The sequence below is a fragment of the Saccoglossus kowalevskii genome, chromosome 16, assembly GCF_978046115.1.
Source record: "Saccoglossus kowalevskii chromosome 16, keSacKowa6.1, whole genome shotgun sequence".
Taxonomy (NCBI): Eukaryota; Metazoa; Hemichordata; class Enteropneusta; family Harrimaniidae; genus Saccoglossus; species Saccoglossus kowalevskii.
In genome coordinates, this window is record NC_140656.1 from 5177914 (window position 1) to 5183913 (window position 6000).

The 6000-nt window shown below is 35.7% G+C and overlaps 1 long non-coding RNA gene across 1 annotated transcript; it reads left to right on the forward strand.

Annotated features, from left to right (window-relative positions):
• Positions 1-1732: 1732 nt before the first annotated feature.
• On the forward strand, positions 1733-4909 carry LOC144348541 (uncharacterized). The gene is made up of 2 exons (XR_013419847.2): positions 1733-1868; positions 2243-4909. It is a non-coding gene; the product is annotated as an uncharacterized LOC144348541 (long non-coding RNA).
• The last annotated feature ends 1091 nt before the right edge of the window (positions 4910-6000 follow it).

Consider the following 6000-nt stretch of genomic DNA (forward strand, 5'->3'; position numbering starts at 1 on the left):
GAAATGGCATATTTTCATCAAACTCCTTTTCAACATCATGGTTGTTAATGTCCGTCACGTCGCTAAGTACATTTGAACTGCGGTCATCATTGCAAATTGAATGTGAGAAAGTTATGGAACGTCGTTTTGAACTTGAACGTGGTCGGGCAGGCGATTTCAAGGCAGCACGCTTAACCATTTCGTTCACAGGTTGGGAGATATTAGAATGACTGACAATTTCACGCCACTGTTTTACATTATTGGCGGATTTTTCTGCGCTATCAATCTTTCTCTTACAAACTAGACATAGATGAGATGACAGAGTCGCTCCTTTCACAACGTCGCACTGGATCAAATTGGAAAGACGATTTCCATAAGTTATCCCTCCTGCTTTTCCTGGCTTGAATAAATTCACACACGACTTTAACTGTCCACAAACTCGAAGACTACACGAACACAGTCTACAATAGTCGTCCGCAACAATATGTATGTATTTCTTCGGTGTACTGATGCACGAATGCACCATGACACGGTGTTTCTCGGGTGTCGCCATCGCTGAGAATGCCGCCGGCGCAATTTTTCACCCAACTCGCGATTCTGTTTTGCAAAATTTTATCAATATTCCCTTTGACAAAATCGCCGACAAAAGCACCGCTTTGCTGATCTTTTGTTCTATAATTCTTAATGCAAACACCGACCCTAGTAGTAATTAGTAACATCGCCTAGTACATATGAACGGTCGTCATTGCAAATCGAACATCCTTTTGAAATTTGGACGTCGGGCAGGCGATTTCAAGGCACCGCACTTAAATATTAGCAACATATTTTTCTGAGCGGTTGTTTATTCTCTTTCAAACGAGACATAAATGTGACGACATAGTCGATCCCTTATCCACCGCTAAGAATGCCGCAATGTTTCGTTCGTTTTGCAACATGCCACAAATCGTCGAAAAAACACCACTTCGACGGAAGCTTGCGTAATAAGGGGTTAAAACAAGAAAACAAATGCCATGTTTAATACATATCGACCTATTTTACTTGCGAAAGATAACGGAACATGAACTCGTTTCGTGCGACTTCGGAACCCGAAGGAACACACCAACAACGTTGAATTTACCCGCTATCTTCCAAATATGGTATATTAATTTATTCAGTTGTTTATTTAGAGTGACGTCCGCGGTCGAATGCGATTGGCTATCGATGTCAGTGCAAAGGTCATATGAATATTAAAATTAAGTGGGCGGAAGGAAAATTGTATAGGAGACAAGCTGGAGTCTCGTGTGGCGATAGCGATAACACCGGGACGAATGGTCTGGGGTAACATTGATTATAAAGCATCGACATCCCAGTTGAATCGATATACATGTTACTGCAAGCAGTCTGAAATATCAAGACCACAGCAATGCAAAAGTACTGTAAAACTATTTAATTTCACTATTTGATGTTCACGAAAAAAACAAGAAGTTCTATTTTTATTTTAAATATTCACGTGGATTTAACTTCGCAAATTATAATTATCAACGAAAATAGCGAAATTATAAACCGTTTACAGTAGGTACTACATGTTATGGCCAAAGTTCTGCTTTATTATTTTTACTTAGTCATTGTCACCGAAATATTATTTTAGGCTCTATAGCCCTATCTTATATTTCACTTAAATGTGCCTTTTGTTAGCTGACGGTATAGCGCCACCTACAGTTCGAGTTACGTTTATTACTTTGTTTTGGAGGTAGTAGATAACGAACTCACAGACGCTATCTGCTGCCTGAGAGCTGGTAAAGTTATTGATCTTCAAATACTTTTACGTCAAATCGTATTCAATGAACACAGAAACTACCGAAATACGACTATACTGAGGTCGATTGTGCTTGGGAAGATCTACAAATACGGTATGAAACATTTGATTGGTTTTTGAGTGATAATTCATGTATTTGCGTGAGGGCATGAAATGTTTATTTACCGATGATGCAATAACATGTGCTTTTAAACCCTGTTCACTTAGTACTTTACTTTGATGATTTCACATTATTCTTGCTCATGATATTTTCATAGATTACGCATGCCTAGTGATTTCTAAGTGATTATTTGATATGTTAGTGATAGATTTCTTGCATACATTTTTTTTGCTGCATTACGTCAGTTGTTTCGCCACTAGATGGCGCTGTCAGTCTACCACTCATTGTCAATTTATAATTGCCAAAATGTGTTAGTGTAGAGATGAGCAATGATATTTATTGTTTCTTTTATTTATTTGCTATTTCAGTCAATCGTTCATCATATGTGTACTCGTACTTCATTGCAAAGTTTGGTTGTACTGAGCTATACTTAAAGGAAATAAACTGTCATCAATCATTACGGACATTTGTTTCATTATTGTGAGGAAGACGCATTGACGACGGAGTGACCCAGCTAATCGGCATACGTATCTATAGACATTTTCATGAGCTACCAGTAGAAGACACAGGGCTCTGGAATATGGGTTTATAGACGCTACACTACACGTTCATTCAAGACAAAGTACGCCATCTGGTGGCAGCGTTCACAAGATATACAAATGATGACAAATAATTATGTGACGCGAATAAATTTGTCGTGGTCCCCAACTCGAGACGGCGGGATACTAAACCAAATACACCAGTATAAAAATTGTGATTGTTGTCCAATGAATAAATTAGACGAGACGAATACATTAATCATGTACAGTGAAAATACGTAAATGTTTTTACTCATTTGGCAGACCAGAATCAATGTATAACAATATGAATGATATAATGAATACAGTAAAGGACAGAAACCTGGGACGTTATAAACAGATGTTTTTACAAATCAAAATGGTAGTTAAATTTCAAATTGAACAATCCGGAAATGGTATTGTGCCAACATCGTCAGTTCTGATATCAACATTGATTGACAGTTTTAGTTTCTATGCAATGTGGTGCCATGATTAGAACTTCTGAACAAATCACTAATAATTATGTGAATTTGAATAAAAGCTGATGAAATAAAAGCTGATGATCAGCATTCACATGATTTTTTTAATGATTTTTGTTTTTCAAATAAAAAATACTGTATACAGTGAACGACAGAAATCTGTAATTTAGTTTGTAAACATATTGTAAATACCGATCACCAGCTTTCGTTCATTTATTTAATACGCATGCCTTGCTTCACGAAATTCAGAGTGTACTCCTATTTTTGACTCCCGTGTGCGAAGCACAAAAGGGAGTCTTTGCAGGTAGCCTGTCTGTATGTATGTATGTATGTATGTATGTATGTATGTCACTTTTTTTGTTCCACCGTTATCTCAAGTACCACTAATCAAATTTTTGTGAAACTTGGTACATAGATGCTCTGGGATGATGCGCAGAGTTGATTAGGTTTTGGTAAAAATCTATGAATATTAATTACCTAATTTGCATGATAATTAGCTGATTTTTAGCTGTTCCAAGACTGTTCCACTGATATCTGAAGAACCACTCATTGGATTTTGATGAAACTTGGCACATGGATGCTCTGAACTAGTGTGCAGATTTGATTAGTTTTGGGTAAAAATCTATGAATATTAATTACCTAATTTGCATGATAATTAACTGATTTAAGCTGTTCTATGACTGTTTCACTGATTTTTGAAGAACCACTCATTGGATTTCAATGAAACTTGGCACATGGATGCTCTGAACTAATGCGCAGATTTGATTATTTTTGGGTAAAAATCTGTTAATATTATTAATTACCTAATTTACATAATGATTAATCAATTTTCGGCTTTTCCACTCATATCTCAAGTACTAATCATAACATGTCAATAAAACTTGGTACATGTATGTCATATGACACTGCACAGACCTGATAGTTTTTAGGGTAATATCAGTACATATTAATTACCTAATTTGCATAATTAATTAATTTTCAGCTTTTGATATTTCAAGTAGTAATGATCATGTTTCAATGAAACTTGATACATAGTTACTTGAGGACTGTGCAGAGACCTAATTAGTTTTTGGGTAAATATTTGTGCATATTAATCACCTTATTAGCATAATTAGTTAATTTTCAGCTTTTCACCTGATATCTCAAGTACTATAATCATCACATTTCAATCAGTCTTGCGACATAGATATTCTAGGACTGTGCAGAGACCTGATTAATTTTGGGATAAATAATTGTGCCTATTAATTACCTAATTTGCATAATTAATTAATTTTTTGCTGTTCTATGGCTGTTGCACTGATGTCTAAAAGCCACTCATTGGATTTCAGTGAAACTTTCAAAGAGTACCCATCATAATTTCAATGAACCTAGGACTATACGCCATATTAGTTTTTGGTAAATATTTATGCTTCTTAATCACCTTATTAATATAATTAATTAATACTGTTATCTCAAGTATTGATCATCACATTTGAATAAAACTTGGTACATATAAGTGCTCTATAACAATAGACAGCCTGATTAATTTTGGGTTAAAATCTGTTCATATTAATTCTCTAATTAGCATAATAATTAATATTATTTTGGTTCTAATCACATTTCAATGAAACTTGGTACATTGTGCATACCTTATTAGTTTTACGCTTAAATCTGTTCATATTAGTTACCTAATTTGCATAATTAGTTTTCTGCGTTTCCATCAACATCTCAAGTTCAAGTAATTTTGAATTAATTTTCAATGTGTCTCCAATATTCTCAGCACACGGGAGTTCTTTCTAAGCTTTCTTTGATATAATTTCTTGACTGTACTGGCTATCAAACAACTATAAAGTGGTCATGATTTAAGGATTTAGTAGATTTACATTGAATTTGTTATACTTTATTGAATCTATCGCTAATTATTCTAAGACAATTTCATAGCTCTGTCATAAATAAAACTTGTATTTCAAATAATTAATAAATCACACAGTCAAGTGTAATATGAATTTTAGAACATCTATAGATGCTTACCAGTCTTATACACTTTACTGTACATCAATGTATTGGTCATAGAAGATTCAAAAACCATTTAAATCATCAATGCAGCAACTCCACTATTCATTTATCGATACGCAAATTAGTAGATATATTTGTTCTAATTTGACAAAATGAGCAGTCAAATGAAAACTACTCAGCAAACACTTCAGAGACATTGGATGTGGTATATACAGTAATTATTAAATTGACTCATTCTAATTTATAGTCAATTTGTCACATAATCTTGAGTTACGGGTAATTTGATCTCATATACTATGGTGCAATGGCAGTAGGTTGAATATTTGTCGGAATTGGTTGCCATTTAATGCTTTGGCTAGGCAAAACATCCCGGAAACTAGTTAGTATGTACAGCGGGAAAAAATGTTGCCTACTGCACGTGGCACATGCTCGTCTCCCATGCATGTACAAACCAAGCCCGATGCAGCTTAACCTCAGTGATCGGACAAGAACTGATGTATTCTGCAATGGTATGGCAGTAGGCTTAGATTCGCACTTTGCACCACTTTCCGAAAACTTTGCACCTTAGATTTGCACCGCTTTCCCACAACTTTGCACCTTAGATTTGCACCACATTTCCCCCACTTTGCCCTTAGATTCGCACTTTACATCATATTTTCATTACTTTGTACCTTAGATTCGCACTTTGTACCATTCTACAACTTTGCACCTTAGATTCACACTTTGCACCACTTTAATACTACAGTGACCCCTCGCTAAGTCGCGCCTCGGTAAGTCGCGATTCGGCTAAGTCGCGGGTACTTGGATGGCTCCCAAAATTTCTATTGTGTTTTGACAGCAGTTTTGAAGTACAAAGACTAACTTAACACCTACTGTCCGTCAATTGCTGAGATGCATTGGGTGATGGCAGCCTTATTCAAGGTGTCAACAGGGGTGTCGAGTAGTGTCCGTACGTACTTCTCGGCCGGTCCCATTTTGGTATACCTCTAAAAAACTCGCTACAATGAGTTGAATTCATTATCTGATTTCTATTTCTCGATTGAGCATGTCAAAGCGAAAGCTATCCAGCTTGTTCGTACGCCATAAACTCACAGC